Genomic DNA, 17,445 nt, shown 5'->3' with positions numbered 1-17,445 from the left:
CCAATTTATTAAACCAAGACTAATTTAAAACAACCCTAACCCAATTAAACCTAACCTGACCCAGACCCCCTTCTAATCTTGGCTGTTGATCTCTGAGATCAATGACCCTTATTCTTTCTTATCATATTAATCCCAAACGACCCACTAACCTACCTTCATTCTTTCATTTCCGCCGCCTTCGTTTCCTAACCTCTTCAACTCTCTCTCAATTCACCCCTAACCCTAATCGCCGTCACCGGCGGAGGCCTCCTTTCCATGGTGTTTCTGTGCATTCTCCGACCACCACCGGTTTCTTATAATCTCTAGCTGCTTGATTTCATGAGTTCTTGAGAAGATCTCAAGGAAATCCAACTTGTTCTGGCTTGAAAGTTGTTTACCGGCTTGTCTCGGGCCATTTTCGTTCGTGAGTATGGATTTCCTCTTGTTTCTAGTATGAATCCATGGGTTCTCGACCGATTCTCTTCATCTCTACTATATTTTGAAAATCATAGTTTCATTACTGTTCGAATCTTCTCAGATCTGTATAGATCTAAGGTGATTCGCATATTATTAGGTATTTTCCTTTAAATCTCTTGCTTTAATCAATTTTTTCAACTTCGTTTACTCTCTCTGAAATTAGGGTTCATACCAGTCTCTTCTTCAAAGATTTTTCTAAACCTTTCAGTGTTTAAACTAAGGTTTTCTTTACATGATTTATTAATTTTCGTGTATATGTTTAAACCATTGATGCTCCTATTTGTGACACTGATTTCTTCATATTTTTTTTATTGTGTTTATTGTTGTGAACCAGTCGTATTGACTAACTCTATTCTTTAGTCTTGAACAATTTTCCTGTTAAAACCAGTATTCTTTGGGATTTCTTTTACTTAATTGATTTCTGTTAGGGATTTGAACCAATTATTCCCGTTAAAATCAGTACTTCTCTGTGATTTACCTATTTTCCTTATTTGTGACTTTAATTAGTACTACTTGTCGTAATTAGACTATTAGTCTGATTTAAGGATTTAATTGACTCTTATAAGGTATATGATTGATTTATTTATGTTATTTGAATCCCAATCTGAATCGTTAAGGGTTTCCCTCCAATTTAAGGCGGTCTTTTCCGGATTCTTCGGTGGAAATAGATTGAGTTAAGTCTCCAATTAACTGATTGATTTATTTTGATTACCCTACTTTATGAACTCTGATTTATTATTTACCTTATTTGTCCTACCTTACTAAGTGCTATATTAACTCTCATTCTGACTTGTTTAAGCACGAAAATAGTTCACAAAACACACTCACACACAAACTTTGCTCTCATTTCTCTCTGCTACTTGTGTTCATTACTTGTATAGTCGGCAGAAATCCAAAACTAGACCGTTTAATCCTACCTACTTTACCTTTTGCGTCTACTTCTTTAACTGGTACACTCCCACTTTACTATTATACAAACCTCTATATAATTTGATTTGTGTACTTCCTATTCCCAGCATACCCATTTTATGTTACTAAATCAGTAGGATCTTTTATATCAGCCTGTTTATCTTTAACTAGACCTATGTGATTCATTCTCATTATTCCCAGTCAGCATGTGTATTGCCATTCAATTAGACTATATGCTTCCTACTATTCAACTCAACCTATATGCTTCCTTATTATTAGCATGCCTTTCTTCTGCTTAATCGAACCTACGTGTCTACTGCAATAACATGTTTACTTCTATGTTGACTGCAGTAATATATCTACTTCTGTCTGATTGAACCTATGTGTGTCCTGCTCTCAATCTGTTTATTCCTGCTTTAGCTAGACTTATATGTTTCCATATGAGGGAGACTCATATTTATTTCTTCTTTACTAGCATGTCCTTTCTATCTTATGTTCACCTCTGACCAATATTGCTCCTAAGTGTAACGACCCGACCAGTCATTTTGAGATTTTACACTTTGTTAGGTCATTTGGGATTGGAATTTTTATGATTTATTTAGCTCCGTAAGGTGATTTGGGACTTAGGAGCATTATCGGAATGTGTTTTGGAGGTCTGGAGTAGAATTAGGCTTGAATTGGTGAAAATGGATTCTTGGCATTTTCGGGTTGATAGCGGAGATTTTGATATCGGGGATGGAATGGAATTCCGGAAGTTGGAGTAGGTCTGTTGTGTTATTGTGACGTGTGTGCAAAATTTTTGGTCATTCGAACGAGGTTTGATAGACTTTTTGATCGAAAGCGGAATTCGGATGTTTTTTGAAACCTTAGGCTTGAATCCGATGTTATTTTGTTGATTTGACGTTATTTTAGGTGTTTTGTAGTTTGGTATAAGATTGGATAGTGGTATATGACTTGTTTGTGCTTTTGGTTGATGTCCCGGGGGCGTCGGGGTATTTTCGGATGGTTGACGAGAGGTTTGGAGTTGGAATTAGGAGCTGATGAGTTGAAACTCCTGTCATAACCAGACCTGCGACTTGGGGACCGCAGGTGCGGGCTCGCAGAAGCACCTAGAGGGTCGCAGATACAAAAATGGACATGGGGAGCTGGGACCGCAGAAGCGGCTGTTCGAGCGTACCTGCAATAGCGCAGGTGCGGGAGTTTGATAACAAGTGCGGTCTGGGGCGCTTAGTGATTTGCGCAGAAGCGCATCTGGGACCGTAGGTGCGAGATTCTGTACCACAGAAGCGGTTTAGCTGGGGCAGAACACATATATTTGGTCCTTCGTGATTTTGAGTGGTTTTTCACCATATTTCAGTCGGGAGAAAGCTTTAGAGAGCAATTTGAAGAGGGGATTCACGAGGGTTTCATGGAGGCAAGGTTTTCGGACCCTAAACTTGTTTCTATGATGAATTTTAACATTTGTAAGCTTGAAATCTATGGAAAATAAATAGCAACTTGGGGGTTTAGAGCGTGGGAATTGGAGACCTAAATTTAGCGATTTGAGGAGCCGTTTATGGTCAGATTTTTGTATGTTTGGTATTTATGAACTCGTGAGAGTGTAAGGGTTCCTGTTTTATGTAATTCATCAGAATCCGAGATGTGGGCCCGGGGGTCGGGTTTGCCCAATTTTGGGATTTTTGGTGTAAATTGATTATTTTTCGAGTGGGCTTTGTTCCCTTAGCATATTTTGATAGTATGAATCTGGTTTTGGCTAGATTTGGAGCATTCGGAGTCCGAGTTGAGAGGAAAAGGCATCACGGGCTAGAGTTTGGACCAGATTGAGGTAAGTAATGATTGTAAATGTTTGTCCTGAGGGTATGAAATCTCGGATTTCACATCATTGTGCTACTTTGAGGTAACACACACGCTAGATGACGAGTATGGGATCATGCACTGTTGGGGATTGTGACTTAGTCCGTCCCGTATGACTGTCAAATCACGTAATTGATTGAAAATTGTTTGATATCGTTGTGTTTTGGAAAGTATTGCCATGTTTCGGCTGAATGCCATATTTGGGCCTCGTGCTAACTGTTTGGACCCTTAGGGGCTGATTACGAGTGATTGTGAGGTAGCCCAAGGGGCTGGTTCTGTTGATATTATGCCCGTGGGGCGGTTTATGGTACATGTTTTTACCCGAGAGGGTGTTTACGTTTCTATCATTTTTACTCACTATTTTATCACTCGTTTGAAACAATTGAAAGTTGTTTTAAAAAGGTTTTACCGAAACTGAGCTTGATTTAGGAAGTAAATGATTTCTGTACTGTTTTGGAAATGTACTATATTGCTGTAGCGTTATGACGTGGCTTACGTGTTTTCTTATTGCTCAACTTTCATTTACTTTTATTACTTACTGAGTTGGTGTACTCACATTACTCCCTGCACCTTGTGTGCAGATTCAGGTATTTTTGAACCCAGTAGCGGGTGTTGATTGCTTAGTGGCATAGTCATCTGAGTTAGCAAGGTAGCTGCACGACGTTCGCGCCCTGCTCTTCTCCCTCTCGTCTTTCTTAGATTGTTTTTAGTATATTTCATACTCTTCGTTGTATTCAGGCCTTAGTAGATGCTCGTGACTTGTGACACCCCGATGGCGGGCTTGTGTATTTATTCCGCACTGATCATTTAGACTTACATTATGAGTTATGTGATTAATTAAAGGCTTCAAAATGACCTTTTTATTGATTCAATGGTTAATTCGGGAGTTGTGTCGGCTGTCCTTGTTTCACGATAGGCGCCATCATGACCGGGTCAATTTTAGGGTGGTGACAGGTTGGTATCAGAGCCTAGGTTACATAGGTCTCACAAGTCATGAGCAGGTTTAGTAGAGTCTCGTGGAACGGTACGGAGACGTCTGTACTTATCCTCGGGAGGTTGTAGAACCTTTAGGAATAAATTCACATTCTTGAATTCTTATTGTGCGTCCTTGATTCAGCTTGAAATGTAACTCTTTCAATTCCTTCCACGCGTTCGTATCCACGCATGAGCGCTCGGTATCGGCTGTGCGTCGACGACTTATGATTCCCTGATCGAGGTATGAGATATGATCTCTGTGTGCTGATGTTAGGCCAGTCCTAAGGACTTGAGGCCAGGCCTTGCCTGTAGCTTGAGCACTGAGGAGTTAATTGTGTGAGCACGTGCTTTTAGATTCATGTGTTTGGTAGTGTCCCTATTAGTAAAAGGGATGGCTAGATGGCTACGTGATGAGTAAGATGTGACTGCGAGATATGTTCATATGATTTGTATGTAACGAACAAGGTCTTCTTGAGGGTAGAAAGAACTATTTGGTGGTTGATTTCCATCGTGATTTGATGTATAGCCCTGACTTGTGGGTGCGTTGAAGGATCTTTTCGTGCTGCCTAGTTGAGAAGTGAAGTAGATTTCACGTTGTGATATGAGTTCAGACTCAGGAGGATTAAGTGACTGCGTAATGTTTATGACGGTAGAAGGGTATGAAGAGCTATTAGTTTGAGGCAAAATAGGTGGGTTATCTCCTTTGGACTGTTCTGAAGTTTGTGTGAGCCTTACGTTGTTTGTTCGAAGATCTCTTTTACCAGTCAGATGTATGTGGTGCAATTTGAATTTGGGTTGCTTAAGAGAGTGGGCTTGACTATTACGAGGGCGAATGCGAGATTTACAGAAAATTTGGAGTACTAGATGGTCAGCGTTGCACGAGCTTATGAAGGATTAAGTTTGATCTCGCTATGGTTATGGCAGTAATAGAGTATATGCATTATGGGTTATTGTGTGTTTTGATCTATGGCTTTTAGGCAAGTGGGGGAGTCTGCTATTGATTAGTTGGTTGCGAGGTTATGTGCTATGTTCGTTTTGGTTTGAGGCGTACTGGTGAATTAGTTTTGGCTTAAAGAGGATGGCTCGAGTAAACGAAATTTCCAAGGTTATGTTATGCTTTATGTGTGCATGAGAATCACGGAATGATTGAGTTATTATTGGTAAAGGATGTACGGTGCCTAGAACAGGAAGTTGCTTGGTTGCTTTAAGGTGAGGTTACATTCTGCGGTGTCGGAGTGCTATTGGAGCACATGTTGTCCGGTCCGTTTGATCGGTCTAATGGTTGTTTGAGTACAGTGGATGACTTTTTAGAATGGTTCTAGTGGGTTTGAGAGGTTTGTATTAGAGGGTATCAAGACTTGTGGCATTTCTATATCAATTATGGGGTTCTATATTTCAGTATCAGGAAGGTGAAGGTAATGGCTTTGGATTCACAGGAAGTCTCTTCCGGGTATGTATTTTGAATGTGGTGCTTTTGGGAATATTTAAGAGAGTATTCAGCGGCTTACGAGCCTTAGACGATGTGGGTTTATGCGTGGGTCTCGTATGGTGAGTCTGGTTGAGGAATTGCGGTATTATGGTAAGGAAAAGTATCAATTTGAAGGTAATTTAGAAGGAACTTGGATAAAGAGGATAACTTGGTAGTAGGTCGGATCGGCATGGTAAGGGTTAGGATTAGTTCTTTGGGTGCTTACGAGGTAATGAGTTTCTACAGGTGTTTCGCGGCAATGCTCTTTGTTTTAGTGGCCTGCATAGCTTGGCTGATGTGAGAAGGATCCTGTCTTGATGGTTTAGTTTTGTGCAAATGGAATTTGGAGGGTTCTTGATTGTTTCTACCACGGTTAGAGATGTATATTTTCTACGAACGTGAGGAGCATGGAATGTATAGTGATTTTCTTCTAGATAGAATCAATGGAAGGTTCTTGAGTGGTTGAGTACGTAGTAGTTGTGGCTCATATTTATCATGGGGTGGCATGAAACATGCGGTATGTTGTGTAGGGTTGAGATTTGCATGTGTAAGGTCACGATTCAGTTCTAAAAGGAAGGTCATAAATTCTTAGGCAGCATGGACAGTTTCTAATGACTAGGTAAATGATATTACTAACTGGTATGTCTTGATGAGTGTATACATTTTAGAAAGGGCAATGTGTTTGAGTTGAGGATACTTCATTAGTATTGCGGCACTTTCTTGTTTGATCGACTGTTGATATTCGAGTTTGCTTGGTGGCACAGAAGAATTATAGGAGTACCCCTTGTGGGACGATTGGGTATTAGAGGTGTGTTGTATATTCGGATGGTGGAGTTGGGATCGGATATGGTGATTCGCGTGCTGTATGTATTTGGAGACCATGAGTTCTCAGAAATAGGTTAGGTCGTGGTTGTGGACCGCGTATATCGGTCTTGTGTGGTAACTATTGGGTGTTTGGAGACCCGAGTGAATTCTTGTTGCTGGGTATGTTAGATTTTGGATGTGACATTGGGTATAGGCTGGTTGTCTCAGTGTTGTGTTATTCTAGACTATTTCGCTAAGACGATGATGTTGGCTATGCCAGGGACGCCACGGACTGAGTGGCAAGGTTCGACGGATTATGTTCCCAGTAGGGTGGTTTTATTTTTAAAGACCCAGCGGCTGGCTGGGGAGGGTTGTGTTTCTTATTAGGCCTTCGTGATGGATGGCAGTGCAGAGACTCCTACCATTAACTCAGTTCCGGTTGTGAGGGATTTTCCAGATGTGTTTCCTGTTGTCGGGCATGTCGTCGGACAAGGTTGTCGATTTTGGTATTATTTAGTGTTGGGCACCGTATCGTATGGCATCGGCGGAGTTAAAGGAGTGGAAGGAGCAGCTTCAGGAACTCCTTGATAAGGGGTTCATTGGTAGGCCAATATGGATGTGAGTTCTGCATCGAGTTGGATTGGTTGACTCCGAGTTTTATTGTTGAGGGATGTGTTTATTCGATTGTTATTGAGCTTATTAGTGATCTGGGGATATCTATGAGCTACTTTTCTGTGTTACGAGGTGTTGGGATTTATTGGTTATAGGCACATGTGGTGCGTTTTTATTGGGGGTCTCTTAGTGGAATTCGAGTGGGAAGAGTTTTGGGTATTGTTCAGTGGATGGCGTATCGGTGGTTTCCTTTTGGGTTTGTGTAATGTTATGTCAATTGCTTCGCCGTTGTTATGATGATTTTCTTTTGTTCTAGACATCAAATTGCGCATGGTTGTCGATTTTGAGCATAGTGACTTGAGGTGTTTCATGTGGACCAGTGTTTGGATAGGGTCACGCATTGCAGCTAAGTAATGTGGAGGTATGGCCCTTTGGGTTAGATTCATGTGTTTTGTTTCTACGATGTGTGACGGGTTCTCAACGTTGTGTGTGGTGATATTGGTGAGCTTGCGGTACAACTCTCTCATTTGAGTCATTTTTCATGATTTGAGTACGTTCGGATTGTTGCTTATTGGTGCACAGATTGCACGAGTTGTGGCTTTAGATTGTGTTGATGGGTCATGTCACTAGAGTAGTTGTGCGGATTAGAGGAGACTGTTAAGATCTAGAGTGAATAAAAACGGTTTCGGTTTCAGCGTGTTGGAAGGATAATATCGATGTTCGGCTTAGAAATTTCCTATGGTCCTGGCCAAGGGAGAAGTGGCTTCACGAAAGGTTGATTTGAGGAATGGTTATGACTTTCTATGTGTTTCATTTATCATGGGCAGTATACGGAAGTATTGGGATGAGGCTTTAGTTGATAAGAGGCTTATTATCGATATTCAGTTTTTTTGAGCAACCGTTGTGATTAGAAGTTATCGGTACGAGTGTTTTAGTTACGTGGAATATCATGTAATTGCATTTGAGGTTGTAGGTATGGTGTGTTACAGCTTGTTCGGGCTTATTCAGAGTATAGGTGTGAGATTCTGATCTTTTAGAGGGTTTCGGAAGTGGAAAGGTGGTTCTAAGGATTATGGGCTAGGTTGGATTGCAAAATTTCAATTACATTGTGTCATCGCACCTATATGAGATAGGGTGACGTGGGATCACACCCGGGTATGTGCATGGTAAGTTTACACAGCGATTTGATGATTTTCAGAACAACTCTAGGCACGTTCGAGGACGAACGTATGTTTAAGTGACGGAGAATGTAACGCCCCGACCGGTCGTTTTGAGCTTTTGCACTTCGCTCGCCAGTTCTCGGGCATGACTAGCCCCGTGTGATGTATTATGACTTATGTAAATCGTCGGTTTTGGTTTTTCAAGGTTATCGGAAGGGATTTGGAAGAACAGTTCACCGTTTGAAGCATAAAATTTAAAAGGTTTGACCAAGTTTTGACTTGTTTATAAATGATCTTGGATTGGAAGTTTTATGATGTTTAGCTCCGTTAGGTGATTTGGGACTTAGGAGCGTGATCAGAATGTGTTTTGGAGGTCCGCAGTAGAATTAGGCTTGAATTGACGAAAATGTCTCGAACGTGCCAAGAGTTGTTCCGAAAATCATCAAATCGATGTGTAACCTTACCATGCACATACCCGGGGGTGATCCCATGTCACCATATCTCATATAGGTCCGATAACACAATCTAACTGAAATTTCGCAATCCAACCTAGCCCATAAACCTTAGAACCACATTTTGCACTTCTGAAACCCTCAACAAGATCAGAATCTCACACCTATACTCTGAATAACCCCGAACAAGCTATAACAAACCATACCTGCAACCTCAGATGCAATTACATGATGTACCATGTAACTCAAACACTCGTAGCAATAACTTCTAATCACAGCGGTTGCTCAAATCAACCGAATATCGATAATAAGACTCTTATTAAATAAAGCTTCATTCCAACACTTCCGTATACTGCCCATGGTAAATGAAACACATAGAAAGCCACAACCATTCCTCAGATCAACCATTCGTGAAGCCACTTCTCCCTAGGCAAGGACCATAGCAAAATTCTAAGCCGAACATCGATATTATCGTTCCAACACGCCGAAACCGAATCCGTTTGTATTCATTATAGATCCTAACGATCTCCTCTAATCCGCATAACTACTCTTGTGAAATGACCCATCAACACAATCTAAAGCCAAATCTTGTGCAATCCGCGCACCAATATGCAACAATTCGAACGTACTCAAATCATGAAAATTGACTCAAATGAGAGAGTTGTACCACAAGCTCACCAGTACCACCACACACAATGCTGAGAACCCATAACACATCGTAGAAACAGAACATACAAATCTAACCTGAAGGGTCATACCTCCACATAACTTCGCTGTAATGCGCGACCCTATCCAAACACTGGTCCACATGAAACACCTCAAGTCACTATGCTCAAAATCGACAACCACACACAATTTGATGTCTAGAACTAAAGCAAATCAGCATAACCAAGACGAAGCAATTGACATAACATTACACAAACCCGAAAGGACACCAGCGATACGCCATCCCCCGAGCAATACCCAATACCCTTCCCGCTCGAATTTCACTGAGAGACCCCGATAAAAAATTGCACCACATGTGCCTATAACCAACAATTCCCAATGCCTCGCAACACGGAAAGGTAACTTATAGATCTCCCCATATCACCAATAAGCTCAATAACAATCGAATCAACACATCCCTCAACAATACAAATCAGAGTCAACCAATCTGACTCGATGCAAAACACACATCCATATTGGCCTACCAATGAACCCCTTATCAAGGAGTTCCTGAAGTTGCTTCTTCCACTCCTTTAACTCCACTTGTGCCATACGATATGGTGCCCGGCAGCAGGAAACATATCCAGAAAATCCCTCACCATCGGAACTGAATCAACGGTAGGAGTCTCTGCACTGCCATCCATCATGAAGACCAAATAAGAAAGACAACCCGCCCCAGCCTGTCGCTGGGTCTTCAAAAATGAAACCACCCTACTGCGAACTTAATCCGTCGAACCTCGCCACTCGATCCGTGGCGTCCCCGGCATAACCAATGTTGCCGACTTAGCGCAACAATCCAAAATAACACAACACTGAGACAACCAGCCTATACCCTATATCACATCCAAAATCTAACATACCCAGCAACAAGGATCCACTCGGGTCTCCAAACCCCCAATAGTTGCCACACAAGACCAATATACGCGGTCCACAACAACGACTAACCTGTTTTTGAGAACTCTCAGTCTCTAAATCCATACAACACGCGAATCACCATATCCGATCCCAACTCCACCGTCCAAATATACAACACACCTCTAATACCCAATAGTCCCACGAGGGGTACTCCTATCATTCATCTGTGCGACCAAGCAAACTCGAATATCAGCAGTCGATCAAACAAGAGAGTGCCGCAATACTAATGAAGTATCCTCAACTCTAACACATTGCCCTTTCTAAAATGTATACTCTCATCAAGACATACCAGTTAGTAATATCATTTACCTAGTCATTAGAAATTGTCCATGCTGCCTAAGAATTTATGACCTTCCTTTTAGAACTGAACCGTGACCTTACACATGCAAATCTCAACCCTACACAACATACCGCATGTTTCATGCCACCCCATGATAAATATGAGAACTTTATAATCCACTCTGAGCCACAACTACTACGTACTCAACCACCCAAGAACCTTCCATTGATTCTATCTAGAAGAAAATCACTATACATTCCATGCTCCTCACGCTCGTAGAAAATATACATCTCTAACCGTGGTAGAAACAATCAAGAACCCTCCGAATTCCATTTGCACAAAACTAAACCATCAAGACAGGATCCTTCTCACATCAACCAAGCTATGCAGGCCACTAAAACCAAAGAGCATTGCCGCGAAACACCTGTAGAAACTCATTACCTCGTAAGCACCCAAAGAACTAATCCTAACCCTTACCATGCTGATCCGACCTACTACCAAGTTATCCTCTTTATCCAAGTTCCTTCTAAATTACCTTCAAATTGATACTTCTCCTTACCATAATACCGCAATTCCTCAACCAGACTCACCATACGAGACCCACGCATAAACCCACATCGTCTAAGGCTCATAAGCCGCTGAATACTCTCTTAAATATTCCCAAAAGCACCACATTCAAAATACATACCCGGAAGAGACTTCCTGTGAATCCAAAGCCATTACCTTCACCTTCCTGATACTGAAATATAGAACCCCATAATTGATATAGAAATGCCACAAGTCTTGATACTCTCCAATGCAAACCTCAGTTTCTAGCCAAATATACAACCTGAAGATCTCCAATTATTACATGAAAGATCTTGAAACCACTAGAACCATTCTCAAGAGTCATCCACTCTACTCAAACCGCCATTAGACCGATCAAACAGACCGGACGACCTGTGATCCAATAGCACTCCGACACTGCATAATGTAACCTCACCTTAATACAACCAAGCAACTTCTTGTTCTAGGCACCGCACAACCTTTACAAATAACAACTCACGTCATTCCGTGATTTTCACACACCCATAAAGCATAACATAACCTTTATTAAAATTTCCTTTACTCGAGCCATCCTCGGTCTCAACCTCCGTAAGCCATAACTGATTCACAAGTACGCTTCAAACCGGAACCAACATAGCACATAACTGCGCAACCAACTAACCAATAGCAGACTCCCCCACTTGGCTCAAAACCATAGATCAAAACACACAATAACTCAAAATGCATATACTCTATTACTGCCATAATACCATAGTGAGATCAAACTCAATCCTTCATAAGCTCGTGCAACACGGACCATCTAGTACTCCAAATATTCTGCAAATCTCACATTCGCCCTCGTAACATTCAAGCCCACTCTCTTAAGCGACCCAAATTTAAATTGCAGAACATACATTTCACTAGTAAAAGAGATCTTCTAACAAACAACGTAAGGCTCACACAAACTTCAGAACACTCCGAAGGAGAAAACCCACATGCTTTGCCTCAAACTAATAGCTCTTCATACCTTTCCACCATCATAAACATTACCCAATCACTTAATCTTCCTGAGTCGGAACTCATATCACAACATGAAACCTACTTCACTTCTCAATTAGGCAACATGATTCGGGGCTATACATCAAATCACGATGGAAATCAAGTACCAAATAGTTCTTTCTACCCTCAATCAGACCCTCCTCGTCACATCCAACTCATATGAACACATCTCGCAGTTACATCATACTCATCACGTAGCCATCCAGCCATCACTTTCACTAATAGGGACACTACCGACCACATGAATCCTAAAGCATGTGCTCACACAATCAACACCTCAGGGCTCAAGCTACAGGCAAGGCCCGACCTCAAGTCCTCCAAATTGGCCCAACATCAACACAGAGAGATCATATCTCACCCCTCGATCAGGGAATCACAAGCCGTCAACGCACAACCGATACCGAGCGCTCATACGCGTATACAAACGCGTGGAAGGAATTCAAATAGTTACATTTCAAGATGAATCAAGGATGCACGTTAATAATTCAAGAATGTGAAGTTTTTCCTAAAGGTTCTGCAGCCTCCCGAGGATAAGTACAGACGCCTCCATACCGATCCGCGAGACTCTACTAAACCTGCTCATGACTCGTGAGACCTATGTAACCTAGGCTCTGATACCAACTTGTCATGACCCTAAAACCGACCCGGTTGTGATGGCGCCTATCATGAAACTAGGCCAGCCAACACAACTCCCAAATTAACCATTTAATCAATAAAAAGGTCATTTTTAAACCTTTAATTAATCACAAAACTCATAATGTAAGTCTAAATGAAAAGTGCAGAATAAATACACACGCCCGCCATCGGGGTGTCACAAGTCAAGAGCATCTACTGAGGCCTGAATTCAATGAAGAGTCTAAAAATATACTAAAAACAATCTAAGGAAGACAAGAGGGGGAAGAGCAGGGCTGCGAATGTCGGGTACCTACATTGCTAACTCCGATGACTCTTCCACTGAGCAGTCAACACCTGCCACTGGGTTCAGAAATACCTGAATCTGCACACAAGGTGCAGGGAGTAATGTGAGTACGCCAACTCAGTAAGTAATAAAAGTAAATGAAAGCTGAGCAGTAAGAAAACACGTTAGCCATATCATAACGCTACAGCAAATGTAGTACATTTCCAAAACAACACAGAAATCATTTACTTCGTAAATCAAGCTCAATTTCAGTAAAACCTTTTTAAAGCAACTTTCAATAGTTTCAAACGAGTGATAAAACAGTGAGTAAAAATGATAGAAACGTCAACAGCCTCTCAGGCAAAAACATGTACCATAAACCTCCCCTCGAGCTTAATATCAATAGAACCACTCCCTCGGGCTTCCACACAATCACTCGTAATCAGCCCCTCGGGCATAACATGAATCGAGAACTGCCGCTCGGGCGAACATGGATCAAGAACAGCCCCCCGGGTAACAACATAAAACAATAACAGCCCCTCGAGCTACATCATATCACTCACACTGGGTACCCGCACTCACTGGGGGTGTACAGACTCCTGGAGGGGCTCCTTAAATCCCAAGCGCAATATCAAGACATCTCGCGGCATAATCAAATAGGCACTCTGCCTCACGAGAAGCCACCTCATCGGGTAACAAACCAGGCCCTCGGCCTCATAATCATGAATCTGTACCACACTGCTGCGACGTGCAGCCCGATCCCATAATATCCTCACAATACAGGCCCTCGGCCTCACTCAGTTAGAAATCTCTTAAGCCACTCGGGCAAACAGTAAAACATGATGCTCAGCCCAAAACATCATTTAAAATATCAAAACAGAGTAAATATGGCTGAGTTATGAAAAACAGTAGAATACAACATGACTAAGTACAATTATGAAGTCAAAACAATGAGGAGTAGTAGTAAAAATGCCCTAAGGGTCCAAAACAGTTGGCACGGGGCCAAAATATGGCATTTATCCCAAAACACGATAATTCTTTCCAAAACACAATGATATCAAATAGTTTTCAATCAAATACGCGATTTAACAATCATATGAGACGGACTAAGTCACAATCCCCAACGGTGCACGACCCCACACTCTTCATCTAGCGTGTGCGTCACCTCAAAGTAGCACAACAATGTGAACTCCGGGGTTTCATACCCTCAGGACAAACATTTACAATCATTACTTACCTCAATTCGGTTTAAACTCTAGCCCACGATGCCCTTGCCTCTCGACTCGGACTCCGAGCGCTCCAAATCTAGCCAAAAGCATATTGATACCATAAAAATATGCTAAGGGAACAAAGCCCACTCGAAAATAATCAATTTACACCAAAAATCTCGAAATTGGCCAAACCCGACCCCCGTGCCCACGTCTTGGATTCCGATAAATTTCACAAAACTGGAACCCTTACACTCTCACGAGTTCATACACTCTCACGAGTTCATACATACCAAATATACAAAACTCCGACCACAAATGGCCCCTCAAATCCCTAAATTTAGGTCTCCAATTCCCAAGCCCTAAACCCCCAATTTACTACTGATTTTGCATAGATTTCAAGCTTACAAATGTTAAAATTCGTCATAGAAACAAGTTTAGGGTCCAAAAACCTTACCTCCACGAAACCCTCTTGAATCCCCTATTCAAATTGCTCTCCAAAGATTTCTCCCAAATGAAATATGGTGAAAAACCACTCAAAATTGCGAAGAACCAAATATATATGTTCTACCCCAGCTAAACTGCTTTTGAGGTACAAATTCTTGCACCTGCGGTCCTAGGTGCGCTTCTGCGCAAATCACTTAAGCGCCCCAGACCGCACCTGCGATCAAATTCCCGCACCTGTGCTATAGCAAGTGCGCTCGAACAGCCGCTTCTGCGGTCCCAGCTACCCATGGCCATTTCAGCATCTGCGACCCTTTGGGAACTTCTGTGAACCCGCACATGCGGTCCCCAAGCCGCAGTATGACAGGAGTTTCAACTCTTCAGCTCCAAATTCTAACTCCAAACCTCTCGTCAACAGTCTCAAAACTCCCCGAGGCCCCTGGGACCTCAACCAAAAGCACAAACAAGTCATATACCACTATTCAAACTTTACCAAACTTCGAAACACCTAAAACAATGTCAAATCAACAAAATAACATCGGATTCAAGCCTATGGTTTCCAAAAACTTCTGAATTCTGCTTTCGATCAAAAAGTCTATCAAACCTCGTCCAAATGACCTGAAATTTTGTACACACGTCACAAATAATACGACGGACCTACTCCAACTTCCGGAATTCCATTCCGACCTCGATATCAAAATCTCCGCTATCAACTGGAAAACGCCAAGAATTGTTTTCACTGACGATATTTTGATCTACTCCCGCAGTCGAGAGGAGCATGAACAGCATATTCGAGTCGTTCTTCAGACTCTGAGAGACAGTCAGTTGTATGCTAAGTTTTCGAAATGTGAGTTTTGGTTGAGTTTAGTTGCTTTCTTTGGTCATGTTGTATCAGTAGAGGGTATTCAGGTGGATCCTAAGAAGATTAAGGTAGTCAAGGACTGGCCTAGACCCACATCAGCTACGAAGATCCGGAGTTTCTTAGGTTTGGCGGGTTATTACCCTCGGTTCGTGCAGGGATTTTTATCTATAGCAGCCCCAATGACTCGATTGACCCATAAGGGTGCCTCGTTCAGGTGGTCGGACGAGTGTGTGGCGAATGTTGGAAAAAGGATTTTTACTTGACTCTTCGCTGGTTTACTGTTTTTAACTGGTTTTACTGCTTCATTATTGAATGCCTTGTGCCTTATGTGTTTTCTTACTTTCAGTCATTATTTACATTTGCTACTCACTGAGTTGGAGTACTCACTTTACTCGCTTCACCCTGTATGCAGATTCAGGCGTAGCTGGTTCTGCTCCCGAGTGCTGATCCTTCTAGCTTCAGGCGGACATTCGGAGTACACGAGGTAGCTGCCTGGCGTCCGCAATTTCCGTGCTTCTTCTCCTTATCATTTCTATCATGTTTCAGACAGATGTATTAGTGTACAGACTTAGCAGACTTGTATTATGACTTTTAGATGCTCATGACTTGTCACAACCTGGTTAGGGATGTGTTGGGTTATATTTCCACACTTTACTGATATTATCCGCTACTTAATACTATTAAACCATGTGTTACACTGTTTTATGTTGTTTAATTGCTTAAAAAAGTGAGTTGGGTTTAGTTGGCTGGCATTGTCTTCACGAGAGGCGCCATCACGACCGGGTTGGGATTTAGGGTCGTGACAGGTTTAAAGGTTCAAAATTTTACAAGTTCCAAAGTTATGAGTTCGGAGGTTTATGTGTTTGGAAGTTCACTGGTTTAGAAACTATAAAGTTTACGGGTTAAAAATCTGCGGTTTCGAAAGTTTATGAAAAATGTGAGTTCAGAAGGTTGTTGGTTGAAAGTTTATGGCTTCATGTTTATTATATCAAAATTATTTATGAGTAATCTTGAGAAGTCATTTTTCTTAATTTACGTACCAAACATCGAAAAATGAATAAGATTACTACTTGTTTTCCAAGAAAATATTTTCTTAGAAAACATTTTCAGTTATACCAAACACACCCCAAGTATCCTCAACTTATGAGCTTATTACTGCATGTTTAGGACTAGTTGTTCTTACTTTATGAGCTTGTAAGTCTATGTTTAGGACTACTTGTCCTTAACTTTTGAACTTGTAACTCTAAGTTCAGGACTACATATCCTTAACTTTTGAAGTTGGAACTCGAAGTTCAGTACTACCTGTTCTTAATTTCTGTGCTTGTAACTCTATGTTAAGGACCAAGTGTCCTTAATTTTTGAACTTCCAACTCTAAGTTCAGGACCAAGTGTCATTAACTTATGAGCTTGTTACTGTTAGTTCAGGACTAGCTGTCCTTAATTTATGAGCTTGTAAGTCTAATTTAAGGACTACCTGTCCTTAGTTTTTGAGCTTCTAACTCTATGTTCAGGACTACATGTCCTTAACTATTGAACTTGTAACTCTAAGTTTAAAACAACATGTCCTTAATTATTTGCGAATTATTTGCAATGAAAGAGAAGATATGCAATGGTAATAGATGTTGTATCAAAGACCATATAGCACTACTAAACACTTCAACTTCTGGGGCTTAGGAAGAAAGCCTATTTATGCCCTACGAAAATCCTGCAGGTAAGTGTGTTCTTGCTCAACTTTGTGAGGTTTCAATCAGTGTTTCGCGTCTTCTTCATCACAAAAATTTGAATACTGGTCAGGGTCCATCAGTGATTTGAGCTTGTTGGGTTTGGGAAGAAAAGAAATAGAAGAAAGGATAAAAATA

This window comes from Nicotiana attenuata, chromosome 9 (assembly GCF_001879085.1).
Source record: "Nicotiana attenuata strain UT chromosome 9, NIATTr2, whole genome shotgun sequence".
Taxonomy (NCBI): Eukaryota; Viridiplantae; Streptophyta; class Magnoliopsida; order Solanales; family Solanaceae; genus Nicotiana; species Nicotiana attenuata.
Note: the sequence above shows the minus strand (reverse complement) of the source record.